The sequence below is a fragment of the Pleurodeles waltl genome, unplaced genomic scaffold (genome assembly GCF_031143425.1).
Source record: "Pleurodeles waltl isolate 20211129_DDA unplaced genomic scaffold, aPleWal1.hap1.20221129 scaffold_67, whole genome shotgun sequence".
Taxonomy (NCBI): Eukaryota; Metazoa; Chordata; class Amphibia; order Caudata; family Salamandridae; genus Pleurodeles; species Pleurodeles waltl.
The window spans coordinates 2,204,445-2,225,215 of NW_027150384.1; the positions used below are offsets into that span (position 1 = coordinate 2,204,445).

Below are 20,771 nucleotides of genomic sequence, written 5' to 3' on the forward strand. Positions count from 1 at the left end.
GGCAACACCCTCTTCCTTTGAAAATAGGTGTTACATGGTTTGGGAGGGTTAGCCTCCCCAAGCCACTGGTATGCTTTGAAGGGCACATTTGGTGTCCTCCTTCCATAACTGGTTTGCACCAGTCGAGGGATCCCAGGTCCCTGCTGTGGCGTGAAACTGGACAATTGAAAGGAGAGTTGCCACTCCACTGTCCATCACCACCCCAGGGGTGGTGCCGAGAGCTCCTCCAGGTAGCCTCTTGATTCTACCATCTTGAATCCAAGGTTGGCAGTGCCCCTGGGAGCATCTGAATGGTCAGGTCAGGCAGGTGACGTCACAGCTCCTTCCTGATAAGTGGTCACCCTGCTAGGTGACCAATCCTCCTCTTAGGGCTATATAGGATCTCCCTCTTGGGTGGGTCCTCAGATGTGACGTGCAAAATTCCAGCAGGACTCCTCTGCAATGTTTACTTTGACTTCTGGTCACTGGAACTGCAATTCACAGGAACCTACAATCTTCACTCTTCAACATTGTTTCTCCGGCTCCTTACAGCAACTGCAACATTTCCCCGGCTGTGCATCCTCTGAGGGTGGCAAGTCTTCAGTCTTCACCAAGAAGCAAGGAGGAATCTCTCTTGAAGTGAAGAAGTCACTCCCCTGCATCCGCAGATACCAACTGTAACGACGACTGGGTGCGTGGGTCCTCTCTCCTGCAACTCTGTGTGGATCCTGCAACACAGGTGGTAGTCTTGAGTGGTCCCCTCGGTCTCCTCTACTAGCTGTCCAACTTTGGAGGTGGTGTGTCTTTCTCTTTCCTTGCAGGGCAGTACCCCTGTGCATGTGACTCTTGCAGGTACTAAGGCTTGTTTTCTCTTCATCCAAGGGATCATCAGGCTCTGTTTAGCCCCTGCCTCCTGCACCCTTCTGTGCAACGCGTAGTCTCCTGCCTGCTGCTCCAGCGATGTTGGACTCCTTTCCAGGTGAACTGAGTGGGCCTCACTGCGAATCCTGTGCCTGTTGCCTCGGAGTTGCCTGTGGGGGCTGCATCCTGGACTTCTGGCTCTCCTCAATGCTGAGGGTCACCTGGGACTCCCTTTCCTGGGTTGAGTCCCCTCGGACCTTCCTGGTCCACAGCAGCTTTGTTACTTCTCTTCTGCAACTCCTGCCTTCACCAAGGCTTGTTGATCGTTTGTTTACACCACTGACAGACTGCAGCTCTTCTACGGACGTGAGACATTGACTGCATCACTCTTGGAACTCTTCCTCTTCTTCTGTGCTGCATAGCCGACTCCTGGTCTTCACCGTCGACCTGGTCCTGCACCTCCATAAGGGTGGGTAGTGGCTCCTGCCCCAACCAGACACTCCAACTGGAACTGAAACTGGACTTGGTCCTCTTCTGTCTGGATCCATCTTCTGTTTCTTTCAGTCTTGTTTGGGTCTTACACAGTCCTTTTACAAAGTTTATCTGTGGGTTTGGAAAAACAAGGTACTTACCTTTTGTCTCCTGGTCACTGGGGGCACTCTGGAACTTACTTTTTGGGGTCCCTAATTCCTTCAGCTCCCCTCTACAGATTCCACTTACCTGGGTGGGGGTCTGACTTTCACATTCCATTTTTTTAGAATATGGTTTGGTCTCCCCCAAGGTCTCTATTGCTTACTGTGATTTCACTGCTTTCTATTTCTTTCTATGCCCATTCCTGATCACTAAGGTGTAAATAATAGTGTGTTCATTCACCTGCTAGTAGAGTATTGCCTATAAAATATTCTAGTGTTTGTGTCACTAAATAAAGTACCTTTATTTTTGTAACACTGTGTGGTTCTTTCATGTGTGTAAGTACTGTGTGACTATACGTGGTATTGCATAAGCTTTGCATGTCTCCCAGATAAGCCTTATCTGCTCATCCACAGCTACCTAGAGAGTCTGGCTTCCTAAACACTGACTACACCTCAGTATTAGTGGATACCTGGACCTGGTATAGGGTCATAACAGCATAGGGGTTCACCACACACCAGGCCAGCTTCCTACATTGGTGGTGCAGTGGTGGGATAAGCACTATTGCCTTACCACTCTGTCACTGAGTACTTTCCACCATTTACTAATTGTTAGGTACACTACACACTTAGGACCTTGTTACGACCTTAACGGAGGGGTTTCCTCCATCACAAATGTGGCAGATATCTTTTTTGTCATATTATGATCCAATTATATTCAATTAGGATCGTAATACGACGGATGGGATATCTGTCACATTTTTGATAGAGGGAACTCCTCCGTCAAGGTCGTAACAAGGCCCTTAGTGTTAGGGATCTAGGCCCTCATTCTGACCTTGGCGGGCGGCGGAGGCCTGCCCGCCAAAGTCCCGCCGTCAGGTTACCGTTCCGCGGTCGAAAGACCGCGGCGGTAATTCTGACTTTCCCGCTGGGCTGGCGGGCGGTCGCCTTCAGACCGCCAGCCAGCCCAGCGGGAAAGAGGCTTCCACAATGAAGCCGGCTCGGAATCGAGCCGGCGGAGTGGAAGCTGTGCGACGGGTGCAGTTGCACCCGTCGCGTATTTCACTGTCTGCGCAGCAGACAGTGAAATACATGTAGGGGCCCTCTTACGGGGGCCCCTGCAATGCCCATGCCAGTGGCATGGGCACTGCAGGGGCCCCCAGGGGCCCCGCGACCCCCCCTACCGCCATCCGGATCTCGGCGGTCCGACCGCCGGGATCTGGATGGCGGTAGTGGGGGTCGGAATCCCCGCGGCGGTGCAGCAAGCTGCGCCGCCGCGGAGGATTCAATGGGGCCGCGGTACACTGGCGGGACCCCGCCAGTGGTGCCGGTCCGACCGCGGCTTTACCGCCGCGGTCGGAATCCCCATTGGAGCACCGCCGGCCTGTCGGCGGTGCTCCCGCGGTCCTCCGCCCTGGCGGTCAAAGACCGCCAGGGTCAGAATGACCCCCCTAGTCTCCTAATTTTGGGTAAGCTAGGGTCTGGCATAGCCTTGCTCTAAACTTCTTTGGGAGCCTAGAGTTAGAGTAGTTAGGGACTCCTACGCCACTCTAGCTAGACACCATGTCTTCAGTAGAGCTCACCTCTCAGGCTCTGAACTCTCAATGTGAGGGTTTAACTTTCCAAGAGTTAAGGGAGATGTGTGCTGAGAGAAAACTGAAGACTGGGAGAAATCCCAATAAGAGTCTGCTTCTAGGCCTGCTCATCCAGGATGACTAGGACCACTCTGGTAGCCAGGAGGAGCAGGAGGAGGAAGAAGAAGAATCTGACCTCTCAGTGCTAGAGAGAGTAGATTTAGACACTGAGCTAGGTCAGGAAGTACCCAGGGAGGATCAGAGAGAACCTAGAAACTCTCACAGTCTTGTTAGGAGCACTACTGGTAGTGGAAAGGGGGTCACACTAGTAGGTTCACCTTTGTCCCTAAAGGGTTGGTTGAGAGGGTTTCCAAAAATAGAAATAGATCCTCTTCTGCCTATTCTCATATCTCCTCTGTCTCTGAGGGGACCCACTGCTCAACTTCAGGTGAAGACTCCCTAGACAGGGAGCTCAGGCAACTGAGACTGGAGGAGGCCAAGCTGAGGCTGGCGCAGCAACAGCTGGCCGTAGATAGGGAGGCCTTGGCAGTGGAGAGAGAAAGGCAGGAGTTGGGGCTAGTGCCCCATGGTGGCAGTAATTTTAGTTTCAGGGACAACAGGGTCAGGGAGGACTCTTTTCACTATAGGAACCTGAACAAGATAGTCCCACCTTACAATGTGGGTGATGGAATCTATAAGTGGTTCACTGCTCTGGAGAGGGCCTGTAAGGTACAGAGGGTCCATCAGAGGCAGTAGGCAGCTGTATTGTGGCTCTCCTTCTCTGACAAGGGTAGGGATAGACTCCCCATTGCAAGAGAAGAGGATGTAGACAATTACACAGTTGTGAAATCTGCAGTTAGATGGGTTTGGTCTGACTACTGAACAGTATTGAATCAAGTTCAGAGAGACCAAGAAATAGTCCTCCCAAGATTGGGTTGATTTTGTGAACTGCTCTGGGAAAGCTGGTTGCATGGGAGAAAAGTTACTGACTATCAGGGCTTGTATAACCTAATTCTAAGGAGCACATGTCGAATAATTGTGTATCTGGCCAGCTGCATCAAATCCAATCAAATCATTAACATTTATAAAGCGCGCTACTCACCCGTGCGGGTCTCAAGACGCTAGGGGGAAGGGGTTACTGCCGCTCGAAGAGCCAGGTCTTGAGAAGTCTCCGGAATGCGGAGTGGTCCTGGGTGGTCCTGAGGATGGTGGGGAGGGTGTTCCAAGTCTTGGCCGCCAGGTAGGAGAAGGACCTCCCACCCGCCGTGGAGCGGCGGATGCGACGGACGGCGGCGAGCGCGAGGCTGGTGGAGCAGAGAAGACCTGGTGGACTCTGGTCTGACTTCTCCCCAAGAATTGGGAAAGAAGGCTGACAAATGGGTCTGCACCAGGGTGAGTAGGAACGCTCACACAGCGGGTGACCACAAAAAGAAGGAAGCAGGTAAGTCTCAAGAGAAGGGTGGGGACAAGGATAAACACAAAGGCCCATATTTATACTTTTTTAGCACCGCATTTGCGTTGCTTTTTTACACAAAATCGGCACAAACTTACAAAATGCAATTGTATTTTGTAAGTTTGTGCCAATTTTGTGTAAAAAAGAGGCGCAAATGTGGCGCTAAAAAGTATAAATATGGGCCAAAGAGTCTTCATAAGGCCCACAAAACTCCTCTGGGGTGGGAACAAATCCTGTTCCTGATCTTCCAACTTCAAAAGCCTCAGTGCTATGTTTGCATAAACAAAGGCCATAGGGCATAGGACAGCTTGTGCCGTAAGAAAAGCACCAAGCCACTTCTAAGCCCACTTCTTCTCCTAGTGCCCCTAGCAATAGCAGTAGTGGTGGGACTACTAACAGTAGTCAGTCCAAGAGTATAGCGGGGCTCACCTTAGGAACTGTAGTGGGGTCTGGGCTAGTTAGAGAGACCACTGAGGCTAGCCTGGTCTCTGATGAGGGCATTGACTTTGCCACCCTTGCTGCCTGTCCCCTCAACATGGGTAAGTACAGGCAGCATCCCCTAATTAATGGTGTTGAGGCTGAGGACTACAGGGACACAGGTGCCAGTGTCACTGCGGTGACTGATAAACTAGTGTCTCCTGAGCAACACCTACTTGGTCACACATATAAAGTGACTGATGCTCATAATAACACCTTGTTCCACCCCATGGCAGTTATTATTTCAGCTGGGGGGGGTACTGGTCCTAAGAAAAAGTTTTGGTTTCCTCAGACCTACCTGTAGAGTCTCTATTAGGGAATGACTTGGAGACCTCAGCTTGGGCTGAGATGGAGTTGGAAGCCCATGCAGCAATGCTGAGCATCCCAGGGCATATCTTTGCCCTCACAAGAGCACAGGCCAAAAAGCAAAACAAACAAAGAACACTGGAGCCGAGAACAATGGCCCAGGAGCTTCCTAAACCCAAGAGCAGAAAGGATAAAAAGGTACCTAGTGCTCCAGTCTCCAGTGAGGATTCTACTCCCGAGGGAGAAGAATCCACTCCTTGGGTGGAACCTACACCAGAAGAGCTGCAAGCTGACACAGCTGAGCTCTTGGGTGCAGCTGGCCCACCAGGAAGGAGCTCAATAAGGAACAACAAATGTGTTCTATACCAGAGAGCTTAAGGCAGCAAGCTGCAGCACAACAGATGTCAGTGGCACCCATAAGGTGTACTGGGAAAACAGTCTCCTTTATTCATAATCAAGGGATCCCAAACCTGGTGCCGCCAGGAGATTTGTGATCCCTCTGAAGTTTAGGGAGTTCATGTTGACCTTGGCCCAAGACATTCCCCTGGCAGGTCACTTGGGGCAAAGAAATGGTTTGGACAGGCTTGTCCCAAACTTTCACTGGCCCCACATGTCTGAAGACACAAATGCATTTTGTCACTCCTGTGTCACCTGGCAAGCCAGTTGGCACCCCGACGGCCCCCTTAATTCCACTTTCTGTGGTTGGGGTTCCCTTTGAGAGGATTGGGGTGGATATTGTCCCCCCCCTGGACTCTTCAACAACCTCTGGCAACAGATGTTTCCTGGTGGTAGTGGACCATGCCACCAGGTACCCAGAGACCATTCCGCTTAGCACCACTACAGCTCCTGCAGTGGACAAAGCCCTTTTTGGTATCTTTTTCAAGAGTGGGCTTTCCTCAAGAGGTGGTATCAGACAGAGGTGCAAACCTCATGTCTGCTTATCTGAAAGCCATGTGGAAGGAATGTGGTGTGACTTACAAGTTCACCATTCCTTACCACCCACAGACATACTGCTTAGTAGAGAGGTTTAACAAAATTCTAAAGGGTATGATAATGGGACTCTCTGAAAAACTTAGGAGGAGATGGGTTGTCCTGTTACCATGCCTCCACTTCGCCTATAGGGAGATGCCACAGCCCATGGGCTACAGCCCATTTGAACTTCTGTTTGGGCACCCTGTTTGGGGTCCCCTTGCTCTTGTTAGAGAAGGCTGGGAGCAACTTCTCAAGCCTCCTAAACTAGACAGTGTGAATTATGTGCTTGGCCACAGACAAAGGATGGCTGAGTACATGAAGAGGGCTAGTAAAATCCTTCAGGTCAGCCAAGAGTTACAGAAACAATGGCATGACCAAAAGGCTGTCCTAACTATCTACCAGCCAGGGCAGAAAGTGTGGGTTCTGGAACCTATGGCTTCCTGGGCATTCCAGGACAAGTGGAGTGGTCCCCACACCATTGTGGGAAAAAAGGGTGAGGTTACCCACTTGGTAGACCTTGGCACTCCCAGAAACCCCCACAGGGTGCTTCATGTGAACCACCTTAAACCCTATTATGACAGGTCAGATATGACTCTGTTCATGGCAACTGTTGAGGAAGAGGAGAGTGACCCTCTCCCTGACTTCTTCTCCCACACTGCGCTGTAACTGATGGCTCAGTTGATGGGGTAGTTCTGGCTGACTCCCTCTCTGAGTCCCAAAAGGAGGACTGCAGAAACCTCCTACGACAGTTTTCAGAACTGTTCTCCCTAACCCCTGGTCAGGCCACATGGTGTGAACACACCATTGACACAGGGGACAGTTTGCCTGTTAAAAGCAAAATTTACAGGCAACCTGACCATGTGAGGGAATGCATCATATCTGAAGTTCAGAAAATGCTATACCTAGGAGTCGTTGAGCCCTCAGTGCTAGTCCCAAATCCTCACTCCCAAGATGGAAAAAGAGAAATGAGGTTTTGTGTAAACTACAGGGGTCTTAACAGTGTTACCAAGAAATATGCTCATCCTATCCCTAGGGCAGATGAGTTTATAGATACACTGGCATCTGCCAAGTATCTGAGCACCTTTGAACTGACTTCTGGCTACTGGCAGATCAGGTTATCAAAGTATGCTAAGCCAAAAACAAAATTTTCCACCCCTAGTGGCCACTATCACTTACTGTGATGCCCTTGGGTTGAAAAATGCACCTGCCACATTCAAGAGGCTGGTGAATAAAGTCCTCCAAGGGCTGGAAAGCTTCGGTGTAGGTTATCTGGACGACATAGCTGTCTTTAGCTCCACTTGGGAGGATCACCTGGTCCTCCTAGGGAATGTTTTAGAGGCTCTGCAAAGGGCAGGTCTCACTATCAATGCCTCTAAGTGCCAGATAGGGCAGGGAAAGGTGGTATAGCCACTACAGGGAAAAATCCAGACTATTCTGGATTGGACTGCCCTACTTCACAGACCAAGGTAAGAGCCTTTCTAGGCCTCACTGGGTACTACTGGGGGTTCATTAAGGATTATAGCTCTATTGTAGCCCCTTTAAATGACCTCACTTGCAAAAGAATGCCTAAGAAAATTTTCTGGACAGCTAGATGCCAGAATGCTTTTGATGACCTTAAACAGGCCATGTGCTCTGCTCCTATTTTAAGAAGCCCTGAATACTCCAAGCAGTTTATAGTACAGACAGATGCTTCTGAGGTAGGAATTAGGGCAGTGCTGCCACAACTTAATCCAGAGGGCCAGGATCAACCTGTAGCTTTTATAAGCAGACGGTTGACCCCCAGGGAAAGCGTTGGTCAGCCATAGAAAGGGAGGTCTTTGCTGTGGTGTGGGCTTTGAAGAAGCTGAGGCCATACTTTTTTGGCACTCACTTCCTAGTTCAAGCTGACCACAATCCCCTTCTATGGTTAAAACAGATAATGGGTGAAAATCCCAAACTTTGAGGTGGTCTATATCCTAAGAGGGAATGGACTATACAGTGGAACATAGACCTGGGAGTAATGCAGATGGACTCTCCAGATATTTCCACTTTGAGATTGAAGACTCACTTGGACAAGGTTAGCCTCATTGTTCTTCATTTGGGGGGGGGGGGGTATGTAGGAAAGTACCCTCTTTTGACATGGTTACCCCCACTTTTTGCCTGCTGTCAGTGTGTTTTGACTGTGTTCACTGGGATCCTGCTAACCAGGACCCCAGTGACTGTGCTCTCTCCCTCTAAATTTGGCTTTCCCTGACTTTTTACACCCTACAATTGGAATACTTATGCCCCCATGTAAGTCCCTAGTATGTAGTACCTAGGTACCCAAGGCATTGAGGCACCAGGGGTTCCCCAGGGGCTGCAGCATGTATTATTCCACTCATGGGAGCCCATGCAAAAAGTGATGCAGGCCTGCCATTGCAGCCTGCGTGATAAGGTGCATGCACCCTTTCACTACATTTCACTGCACCAGGTCACTGTAAGTCACCCCTATGGCAGGCCCTCCTGGCCCAGAGGGCCGGGTGCAAGTACCTGTGTGTGAGGGCACCCTTGCATGAGCAGAAGTGCCCCCACGAACTCCAGCTCCTTTTTTCCTGGACTTCATGAGTATGGGGAATCAATTTTAGCCGTGTACTGGACATAGGTCACTACCTATGTCCAGCTACATAATGGTAACCCGAACCTAGGCATGTTTGGTATCAAACATGTTGGAACCATACCCTAGTACTGTTGCCAGTATTGGTTGTATGATTCCATGCACTCTGGGGCTCCTTAGAGGACCCCCAGCTTTGCTCCTAACAGTTTGCAGGGTTTTCCCAGGCAGCCCGCGCTGCTGCCATCCTTCAGACGGGTTTGTGCCCTCCTGCTGCTTGAGCAGCTCAAGCCCAGGAAGACAGAACCTGTCTTCCAAGACACTGACTATATCTCACTTATAGGAGATACCTGGTATAGGGTGATAACACCATAGATGCTCTCCACACACCAGGCCAGCTTCCTACAATAGCCATGTTGCTTATATACTGGATGCACGCTAGCACAGCCTTAGCAAGGCCGTTGTATGATGCTTTGTTGTAATCCAAGCAGCCACCAATCAGAGCAGAGACTGCTGTGGTAATGAGGGTAAGAACAGGGCATCACAGTGGTTCTCCAAAGAACTTATGAAGGGGATGAGACGATCGGAGTCATAGAACACACCTGTCATCAAAGCAAACACTGGAATACTTCAAATCAAGTGTAAAGAATACAAACGCCACGTTTTTGAGGCAAAAACTGAATTCTTCAGAAGAGAAATCAGGGTGGGTAAAAATAACCCTGGGGTGTTCTTTGACATTGTCAAGAAGTCCACCAACCATCTGCCCTCTCCAAGGTAACCAAGAAAGATGTGACAATGTCTTCTATTTCTTCATGGACAAAATAAATAAAATCCAGTTCTCTCTTCAAAAGGATATTCCTATTCTCCTGCAGGATAACATATCTTGCAGATTTACAGAAAAGTGGTCCAGCTTCCAACTGTTCAGTGAATCGTCACTGTTTGTTGACCCCATCCCAGCCTCTACGGTCAATAACACAGCTTCACCCCCCATCTCTACTTATCAAAGTAATCAATTCCTCCCTCAGCCAAGGAATCATGCCTGTCTTCCTCAAAACAGCCAGGTCACCTCTCTTTTTAGGAATGATGCTTCTTAGTGGATAATGCAGTGTGCATCTTGGATAGTGGAGAATCTTCTCTTATCAGACTCCTGAACCTCTCCTCAGCATTTGATGCAGTCAGTCACTCCTCCCGTCTAAGAATTCTAGAAGATCAAATGGGAACCAGAGTCATGGTTCTAAGCTGGTTCAAGCCCTATCTCATACTTTAACTCACAACTGGTTTCTAACTTTCACTCCATCCCTCTTCTCTATGTCAAGGAGTTCTCCAAGGTTCCTTCCTCTCCCCACACTAATAATCCTGCACATGGAGCCTCTATGCTCCCTCTTGAAGAAATCTCACCTGCATGTGGATGACACTCAGCTATGCGTGAAAGTCTCCTCTCCAGAGGATAAAGCAAACCTATCAAAAACCATTAGTGGTCTTCAGTCCTGCATCTCACTCCATCACCTCCAACTGAACACCTAGAAAACAGACTTCCTTCTACACCCTCCGCTGTGCAAATCCTCATCTGTACAATCCTGGTCAGTCTCCTCAATTGTCCTTGTCTGCAAACCGTCCATGGTGTTAGGGAGTTCCCTTGAGAGACTCCGCAGTATAGTAGACACCCGGATCAGAATGATTGTAGTCAGACCATGTTAGACCTGACAGCCTTAGGGTGGTCTTCCCCAACCTTTGTGCCTGCCTTCCTCCATTTTTCTGATCTCCTTTTTGATGGTTTTAGGACTCTCTGCACTTTACCACTGCTGACCAGTTACCAGCGCTAAAGATATATACTGAGTCTGTGACCCCACCAACTCAGACACTTCTGGACCTACAAATAGACTCTATCAGAGGGACTGCCTGGCTGCCCAAAGGACTCATCTGGACTGCTTTGCAGGAAGGACTGCTGACCTGCTTGTTACCCTGCTGCCTGCTGACCCCTGACTCTGCTGGAAGGACTCTGCCTTCCTCCTCCAGTGCTCCACAAGGGCTTGGATTGAGCTTGCCTCCTGTTCTGAGGTCTCAGGGCTAGCAAAGACTTCACCAAAGAAGAGAAAATCCAGTGCGTTGGAAAATTAACACAACACCTGCAAAATCTGACACAATGACTGCCGGATCAACGCATTGCTTGCCTCAAGACTAAAAAATCACCACATCGCCTGCCAGATCGACACAGCGCCTCTTGCCGCTGCGCAACGCGTTCTGAGTTTTCCACACATCGTATATCCCTGCATTGCAGTGAGGAACCGAGGGTGCGCTCCTGGAATCCGACGCAGCGCCCTGCAACATGGAAAGACAAAATGTATCACCTTTGCTGTGCCATAAAAATTCACACATCGCTTTACTTGTCAACGAATCTCCTCCTCTGCTGCTACTCTGAGTCGCTATTTTTTATGTATCCCAGGTACTGTGTGTTAAAAGGACTCAGTTAAACCTTTAAAAAATGATATCTTGTCATGTGCATATTGGATTTTTGTCATTTTGGTCTTATTTTATTCAGATAAATATTACCTATTTTTCTAAACTGCTGTGGAGTACTTTTTGTAGTATTTTCACTGTGCTACTCTATGAGTTATTTCACAAATACTTTACACATTGCCTTCTAAGTTAAGCTTGACTGCTCTGTGCAAAGATACCGGAGGGTGAGCGCAGGATAATTTAGGTTGTGTGTGACTTACCCTGACTAGGATTGTGGTCCCTACTTGGACAGGGTGCACACCTCTGCAAACTAGAGACGCAATTTCTAACAGACTACTATTGGGTCTCTAGTTGGTGGAGGGAAGTACCCCTGTCCAAGTAGAGACCATAATCCTAGCCATCTTAAGTCAGATAAACAAACTAAATTAACCTGTGCTGACTCTCTGGTAACTTGGCACAGAGCAGGCGGCTTAACTTAGAAGGCAATGTGTAAAGTATTTGTGCAACACACCTGTAGCAACCACAGTGAAGCACCAGAAAAAGACTCCACACCAGTATATGAAAAATAGAGATTATTTATCTGAGTAGATCAAGACCAAAAAAACTAAAATACAATGAACATTCACTTTAAAAAGCTGTCAAGTATAAGCACACTTTGTACAGGGCTTGTTTTAGAGCCTTTATGGTATTTTAGAAGAGTATGTGTATTCCTCTGTAAAAAGCGCAGCAAGGACTTGTCGGCCGTACCAGCCCGACTGTTGATTTCAAACTTAAAAGGTGTTTGGCTCTTTACTGCAGGGAGGGCAGAAGAAGCTCTAAGGCCACTCTGGCCTCCGCTGTCAGAGAATGCACCACTGCAACTGTGGGTTAAAGATAAGGCGGTATCAAGGTGGCTGGCACTGTGGCAGGAAGCACGTTTGCATCCGAGCGCAGCTTGCCAGCCGGGGAAGTGCAAGCGCATGCAGCGTGTCTCGGTTACCTGGCAACACGAGCAACAGGCTAAGAGGAGTCCACCTCAAAGTCCTTGCAAAAGCAGGCGGCGGGCTTCAACAATGCTGCTCCAAAGTCCTGGCAAAGCGGGTGGTAGGCTGGAATGAAGCCGCTCTGAAGTCCTTGTAACGCTAACGGTTGGCAGCAATGAGGCTACTCTGAAGTCCTGGAAAAGAGGGCTGTAGGCTGAAATGAAGTTGCTCTGAGGTCTTTGATGTCCTGGAGACCTTTGGTAGAACTGGGGGCAAGTCAGCAAGTCCTTGGGTCACTCTGGAAGCAGTTCTGTGTCCTTTTTCTGCAGGGCAGAGGTCAGCAAGCATCATGGCAGCTCAGCAAAGCAGGACGGCAGTGCCCTGAAACTGTCAGGCACAGCAAAGTGACAATCCTTCAGCATAGCAGCCTTCACTCCAGCAGGGTTCTGTCTTAGGTCCAGAAGTGTACTGATTTGGGGGGTTTAGAGACCCAGAACTTATACCAAAATGTGCCTTTGCTGTCGGGGGTGACTTCAGAAGGTTTCTCTAAAATGCACAGGTCCCCGTTTCACCCAGCACCGGCTCCAGACAATCAGCGGGAGGTAATCAGCCCCATTTGTGTGGCTCAGACCACTACCCTTTGATGTGTAAGTGTGAGCCCTTCCCAACCTCCTCCCCAGGAAGACCCATCAGTATGCAGATGAATGCAGATACAGTGGAGCATCCTATGTTTAGTGTTTAGTAACTGGTTAACACTTTTGGGTCTGCTTTTCAGGAGGAGGATACCATGGTAATGTTTGTAGATTATTGGTACAAACCTGAGGATCAAATACATAGAACTGTTTGTGTTGTACATCAGACAGAAACCTTGGGCACAAATAAAACACATGCTTAATAACAATTTTCAAATCTGCATAGGTGAGTGATCAAGTGGTTCTGAACATGATGTTTAAGTGCATTAATAAATGTACACTAGTGATGGATTAGTTGGGGTCGTTGAGAACATGTTGAATGCGCCCCTTAGTTTATTTTATAATTAATAGTAATAAGAATCACTTTTTTATACAGTGCTTCAACCCTCGCTTCTGCCATTTGTAAGTGCTGTCAGTGTCAGGTGTTAGACATATTAATTGTACTCAAGACACTAGCTGTTCTTTTCCAGGGGTACCGGACCCCTGGGTGTCCTCAACACCCACTCAGGGGATCCACAACTGCTTGGAAAATGAATTCATGTTAGCAGAATAGTAAAGTATATAGAAATAAGAATGTTGGATGTAAAATTGAAAATGTTAAAATGTTTTGTAAATGTGAAGGAATTTGAAATTGGGGACTAAAAATGAAGATGGAATCTGTTGGAAATTGGTTTCCTGGTTGGGGGATGGGCTGAAACCCTAACCAAGCAGCACCCACAATCTCTGCCAGGATGAAATACAAGCAAACCCCAAATTAATCTATGCTTAACCCTCTGGTAGCTTGGCACATAAACAGTCAGGCTTATTTAAAGGCAACGCTCAAAGTATTTATGCAACATTTCAAACAATAATAAAGTGAAAACACAACACCAGATAAGTCTCACACCAATTTAGCAAAGTAGAGTAAACTTTTACTAAATTATTTGATACCAAAACATCAAAAGTCTGATCAGTAGCCCCGGAGACATGCAATTTTAAAGATTTCAGGTTAGTAAAGTGCCCAAAAGCGCAAACTACCACTTGCAGTTATCTGGTCGTGCAAAACCAGGTGCAAATCACAAGTTCAGGCTTACCGCGATGGAGCGCGTTGGCTGGATAGATAGGCCAGGTTAACCCAGCTGAAGGAGTCACCTTCAAGGTGCAGTGCAAATAATTCCATTTGCAGTGAAAGGGGCGTTGCGCATGGTCGCCATTGTAGCGCGATGACTCTGTCAGGTGTCACGGACAGTCTTTGCTGGAGCTTCGTGGTGGTGGTCATCACGAGTTGTCAGGCGTTGCTGGCGGTTGCAGTGGCATGAAGAGTCGGGTTCACTGGAACTTCACAGTGGCAGGTGGCACGGGTTTGTGTTTATGAAGAGTCCAGATCTTCAGAATTTCTCCTTTTCTTTGAAGCGGAGCTCAACTAGGGCCATTTCGAGGTTCCAGGACCTGAGGAGCACCTCCTGGGCATCATGAATTCACTCCTGCAGAGGCCAGCAAAGCTCAGGCAGGTCTACTTGGAGGTCCAGGCAGTAGGTCAGCTGGGCACTTGCAGGTAGCCTTTGGAGCTTGTGATGTCACTGTAGCTCAAAACAGGTGTCAGCTGACCTTTGGAGTCACTTAAGCCTGAGATGAAGGGTGCAGGTCCAGTCTTCCTTCTCAGCAAGCAGCATCAGGCAGCAGCGTAGCAGGGCAGCAAAGTGGCAGTCCTGGCAGCAAAGCAGCACCGCAGTCCTTCTTCTGTAGCATCCACACGTTCACAAGCATCTGAAGAGTTGGGTCTGAGGGTCCAATATTTGTATCTGGTGCCCACTTTGAAGAAGGAGAAGCATCTGCAGGTTTCCTTTTGAAGATCTTGAAGTCTCCTGCCTCCTCTGCTCTGGCTCCAAGCTGGCTGCATGAACAATGCAGTGGTGGCAAGTCCTTTGTGTGAAGGCACAGCACAGCCTATTCAATAGCAAGTGGGGCTATGCCCCGCTCTGCCCCCCTCATCCAGTTGGTGGTCCATCCAAGCACACCTAATCCATCTATTAAGTAACTGTCTAGGAGGAATAAACAAAGTCTAATGGCTAACTACACCTAGTTATGTAACCCAGGAATGGGCTGCAGACACCAATTGGCGATAAAGGAAAAACAAGAAGAAGGCACTCAAAAAACGGGCAGAAAAGCAAGGAGAAAGCAGTGAAAATGATGGAAGAGAAAGGAGAAGGCACTCAAACAACAGGGGAAAAAACAAGGAGAAGGCAGTGAAAACGAGGGAAAAGCAAGGAGAAGACACACAAAACAACAGGGGGAAAAGGAAAGGAGAAAGCAGTGAAAATGAGGGAAGAGCAAGGGGAAGGCACACAAAAAACGGGGTGATGGAAGGAGAAAGCAGTGAAAATGTGAGAAAAGCAAGGAAAAGGCAGTCAAAAAAATGGGGAAAAGAAGGGAGAAAGCTGTGAAAATAAGAGAAGAGCAAGGGGAAGGCACTCAAAAAACGGGCGACGGAAGGAGAAAGCAGTGAAAATGTGGGAAAAGCAAGAAGAAGGCGCTCAAAAAAGGCAAGGAGCAGGCTGAAAACGAGGGAAAAACAAGAAGACAGGAGGGACGCAGCAGCTTGGTCTTTCCAGTCATGATTCATTGGGGTCCACAAAAGTCAAAATGTTGAGTACCGCTGCAATACAGTACTCAGTATTATTCAAAGCACAGAATCGAAAAATATGGTAAAACTACAGAAATTGTAAGTGTGTGTGTGTGTGCGTGGGTGTGTGTGCATGTGTGTGTGTGCGCACATGTGTGCGCATGTGTGTGTGCATGTGTGTGCGTGTGTGTGCATGTGTGTGTGTGTGTGCGTGGGTGTGTGTGTGTGCGCGTGTGTGTGTGTGTGCATGTGTGCGCATGTGTGTGTGTGTGTGCGTGTGTGTGAGTGCACGTGTGTGCGTATGTGTGCTAGTGCACCAGTACTTAATCTGTAAAATAATCAGCGCTGGTGCCCAAAGCTCTGCTCAGAAGACTGCAGCCGGCACTATTGAATGTCAGTGCACTGAAAACCAAGGTGTGCAATCTTCAACCCTCTTCATGCCTCTTTCATCCACTACCAGACACTCCCTGCTCCTTGATCTCACTCTTGCAGGTTCCTGCTTTCTCCCTCTGTGACAGCTTTTCCATCTTTCTCTTCCTCCTTCTTTCCTCTTAATGTGCTTTTCTCTCTTGTGCTCTTAAGAAATATCCGATGCGATAAAATAAGTCCCAGTCCCTAAAAATGCTTGTCTGACCCTCCACCGGGAGCCACCGGCTCAAATTAAGCACTGACGTGCACCCAATGTCACCAATGTCTGTCATATTTATTGTCCCCCTGAAAAATGCCAGAGAGGACCCTTAGAAAGGCACAGACGCCTGAGGCTGTTCAGTGGCCTCCAGAGGTCTCCTGGCACTTACATATTTACAAATTAAGCACTGATTCACTGATTACCAAGCACTAATAAAGATGTTCATTTTTGCAGCTCTGCCTGCTGTTTCTAAGCACTGTAAATAACGGGTGTTTCTATAATTTAAACGCTCAGTGTACTAGGTTTGAAAGGATGGAAAGCTGAGTTACCCTTCCCAGGATTTAAACTCTCGAGCTGCAGATCATAAGCTGCAGATCACAAGAGGTGTCAGTGGCAGCCATATAACACTGTGCTATTTCACTGCCCAATCTACCTATGTTAGTGATAACAAAGGATTGTGAAGCAACTTTTTCAATTGTCACTTACACGAGTGACCCCCACATTGCATACATGGGATAAAGTCCCCCAAACCGAGCATTATAAGGTGTTACACGTCATCCAGGCACGTGACTCGATGGAGAGAGGAGGCCACAAGCCGAGTGTGTCTACAAGGCCACAGAGCTCCCAGGGTGACCTGCACCTCTTCTTGCACCGAGGTTGGTGATTCTTTGGGACAGTTTTACCATAAAGTTGCACAAACAGCGCAGCGAGCGGGGTTGCCTCACTGTGGAGAAAGCGCTGCAGAGCCCCATCTGCTGTGGCAGGGTCTGCTGCTCAGCCCCACAGCGCCACACACACAGCCTGACACCACAGAGCTGCACCCCCTCCCATCTGGACCCACTGCTTGCATCTGGGCTCAGAGCCGCATCTGTGCGGCCCGGGGAAGCGGTCTGTGGTTTGTGAGTAACTCTGAGGGGTCTGTGGGGGGTAATCTGGTGCTGTGCTTGTGTCTCCTGGGGAAGCGGTCTGTGGTTTGTGAGTAACTCTGAGGGCGTCTGTGGGGGGTAATCTGGTGCTGTGCTTGTGTCTCCTGGGGAAGCGGTCTGTGGTTTGTGAGTAACTCTGAGGGCGTCTGTGGGGGGTAATCTGGTGCTGTGCTTGTGTCTCCTGGGGAAGCGGTCTGTGGTTTGTGAGTAACTCTGAGGGCGTCTGTGGGGTAATCTGGTGCTGTGCTTGTGTCTCCTGGGGAAGCGGTCTGTGGTTTGTGAGTAACTCTGAGGGCGTCTGTGGGGGGTAATCTGGTGCTGTGCTTGTGTCTCCTGGGGAAGCGGTCTGTGGTTTGTGAGTAACTCTGAGGGCGTCTGTGGGGGGTAATCTGGTGCTGTGCTTGTGTCTCCTGGGGAAGCGGTCTGTGGTTTGTGAGTAACTCTGAGGGGTCTGTGGGGGGTAATCTGGTGCTGTGCTTGTGTCTCCTGGGGAAGCGGTCTGTGGTTTGTGAGTAACTCTGAGGGCGTCTGTGGGGGGTAATCTGGTGCTGTGCTTGTGTCTCCTGGGGAAGCGGTCTGTGGTTTGTGAGTAACTCTGAGGGCGTCTGTGGGGGGTAATCTGGTGCTGTGCTTGTGTCTCCTGGGGAAGCGGTCTGTGGTTTGTGAGTAACTCTGAGGGGTCTGTGGGGGGTAATCTGGTGCTGTGCTTGTGTCTCCTGGGGAAGCGGTCTGTGGTTTGTGAGTAACTCTGAGGGCGTCTGTGGGGGGTAATCTGGTGCTGTGCTTGTGTCTCCTGGGGAAGCGGTCTGTGGTTTGTGAGTAACTCTGAGGGCGCCTGTGGGGGGTAATCTGGTGCTGTGCTTGTGTCTCCCGGGGAAGCGGTCTGTGGTTTGTGAGTAACTCTGAGGGGTCTGTGGGGGGGTAATCTGGAGCTGTGCTTGTGTCTCCCGGGGAAGCGGTCTGTGGTTTGTGAGTAACTCTGAGGGCGTCTGTGGGGGGTAATCTGGTGCTGTGCTTGTGTCTCCTGGGGAAGCGGTCTGTGGTTTGTGAGTAACTCTGAGGGGTCTGTGGGGGGGTAATCTGGAGCTGTGCTTGTGTCTCCTGGGGAAGCGGTCTGTGGTTTGTGAGTAACTCTGGGGGGCGTCTGTGGGGGGTAATCTGGTGCTGTGCTTGTGTCTCCTGGGGAAGCGGTCTGTGGTTTGTGAGTAACTCTGAGGGCGTCTGTGGGGGGTAATCTGGTGCTGTGCTTGTGTCTCCTGGGGAAGCGGTCTGTGGTTTGTGAGTAACTCTGAGGGCGTCTGTGGGGGGTAATCTGGTGCTGTGCTTGTGGCTGCACCAGACTCACTCTCTCACCGTGGTTAGTGGAGGCAAGGAAGGGCCACGTGGCACAAACCAGTGTCTGACTATGAAACGTCACTGAAAACTGCTATAATGTCAGCAGGGGGCGCTGCTGGGTTTAAGAAACCGGAGTGATAACAGATTAAATGTTAGCGAGAGATGAAAGAGTGAAAAGCAGGAAACATCATTGATCATTTTAATACTATTTAATAACAGGTAAATGTTTAAAAAAAAAAAAAAAAATTGCACCGCCCGAATAGGGACTTGAACCCTAGACCCTCAGATTAAAAGTCTGATGCTCTACCGACTGAGCTATCCGGGCTACCGACTGACTGATGTGGGCCCCCCCTCCCCTCTTTCTGTACCTATGTAAGCAGACATGGTGCTCCTGTGTTATTCATATCTGGGGTCCACCTCCTACCCCTGGGTGCACCTGAGCTGTCATCCAATCACAACACACACAGCCAGAGTCAGCCTCACTAAAGCCAGCGCCTAGAATCCCACTTTAACAGCTGCTGGCGCCCCACCGATCTCATTCCACACGTGGCCTCTCTTGTGGGAGGTCGGGCGGTTCTCAAGTCTTACAACCACTCATTTGCATATTAACCCCATCACTAGACGTTGGAGCACTTACATGTGACGCAATGGTGACGTCATCGCAACACATCACATACATTGTGTGGGAATCCGCGCAGAGAAAGAACAAACCGGGGGGCTTCAGCCCCAGATGGATTTAAAAAGCCACCTTGACTCGACTGTGCGACCTTTCACCCTCACAGGAAACAATCTGATGCTGGAAACGCGGCTGGGATGTCCCAACAGTGCAAGTGAGAGAAGAGACCCGAGTGACTGCCGTGGGCGTCAGAGTGAGACCCCCGTGGAGAGTGTGAGGGAGTGTGAGACTGGCACAGAGACGTGTGAGAGTGAAGCAGTGAGCATGTCACAGCTGTGAGGGGAAGACTGATGTCTCTACTGTGGGACTTCGTGATACAGGATTGCATTGTTCTCACGCCCGACAGGAAGCCTTGATCCCTGCACAATCCAGTTCACCAGTCACAAATGGTTTATACAGAATCTACTTGTGAGTGTGCAGAGCGAAGACCTCTCAGCAGTGCAGACACTGGTTAGTGATGGAGCTCAGTGAGAGATCCCTTCCTGAGACCTCTTATCTGTGCATCAGTCACTGCTGAGTGATCAGTGAGAGATCCCTTCCCTGAGACCTCATATCTGTGCATCAGTCACTGCTGAGTGATCAGTGAGAGATCCCTTCCCTGAGACCTCTTATCTGTGCATCAGTCACTGCTGAGTGATCAGTGAGAGATCCCTTCCCTGAGACCTATATGTGCATCAGTCACTGCTGAGTGATCAGTGAGAGATCCCTTCCATGAGACCTCTTATCTGTGCATCAGTCACTGCTGAGTGATCAGTGAGAGATCCCTTCCCTGAGACCTCGTATCTGTAAATCAGTCACTTCTGAGTGATCAGTGAGAGATCCCTTCCCTGAGACCTATCTGTGCACTGCTGAGTGATCAGTGATAGATCCCTTCCCTGAGACCTATCTGTGCATCAGTCACTGCTGAGTGATCAGTGAGAGATCCCTTCCCTGAGACCTATCTGTGCACTGCTGAGTGATCAGTGAGAGATCCCTTCCCTGAGACCCATCTGTGCATCAGTCACTGCTGAGTGATCAGTCAGAGGCCTATCTGTGCAGCATTCAGTTGTATGTACTGAGAGCCCTCCTGGGTGTGCAGAATTCAGTACACTGGATATACCGCACTGCATTTCCTTCCAGCCACTTCTCAGAGCTGAAGCTGCCTCGCTGTGTTCCATGTGGGTTTCCGTAGTGTAGTGGTTATCACGTTCGCCTAACACGCGAAAGGTCCCCGGTTCGAGACCGGGCGGAAACACATTTTTCTTTTCTGCTCTAACTCACAACAGCTGCTCCTTTTATTCTTCTAATGCGCTCTAGGACTCCACAGGACCCACATATAACATCATTTCTATTTACAATGTCTTTATACATTCAGCTGCTTCAAGGACAGACTGACATCGGGCTCTGTCCCTTTACAGTCAGACAGCAGGACAGCTGCTTCCATCACTCACAGGCACTGCACATGCTGCAGGCACTGACACAGGCAGGCACCAGTCTTTACACAAACACAGACAGGAAATGTCCAGACTCTGAGCATAGAATCCTAAAGCAAAAGTGACAACAACTGAGGGACCATCAGGGAAAGTCAGGCACTGGGAGTGAGTTAGAGTGAGAGACTTAGACACCGGAGTGAGTTATGAAAGTGTGAGAAGGTGAGAGACTCAAGCACTGAGAGTGAGTTAAGAGGGTGTGAG

General features: G+C 49.4%; 2 non-coding genes across 2 annotated transcripts; one reads left to right on the forward strand and one right to left on the reverse strand.

Moving 5' to 3' along the window:
* Nucleotides 1-18,674: 18,674 nt before the first annotated feature.
* Nucleotides 18,675-18,747, reverse strand: TRNAK-UUU (transfer RNA lysine (anticodon UUU)). The gene has a single exon. It is a non-coding gene; the product is annotated as a tRNA-Lys (tRNA).
* A 1,512-nt stretch (nucleotides 18,748-20,259) lies between these two features.
* Nucleotides 20,260-20,332, forward strand: TRNAV-AAC (transfer RNA valine (anticodon AAC)). The gene has a single exon. It is a non-coding gene; the product is annotated as a tRNA-Val (tRNA).
* Nucleotides 20,333-20,771: the final 439 nt, after the last annotated feature.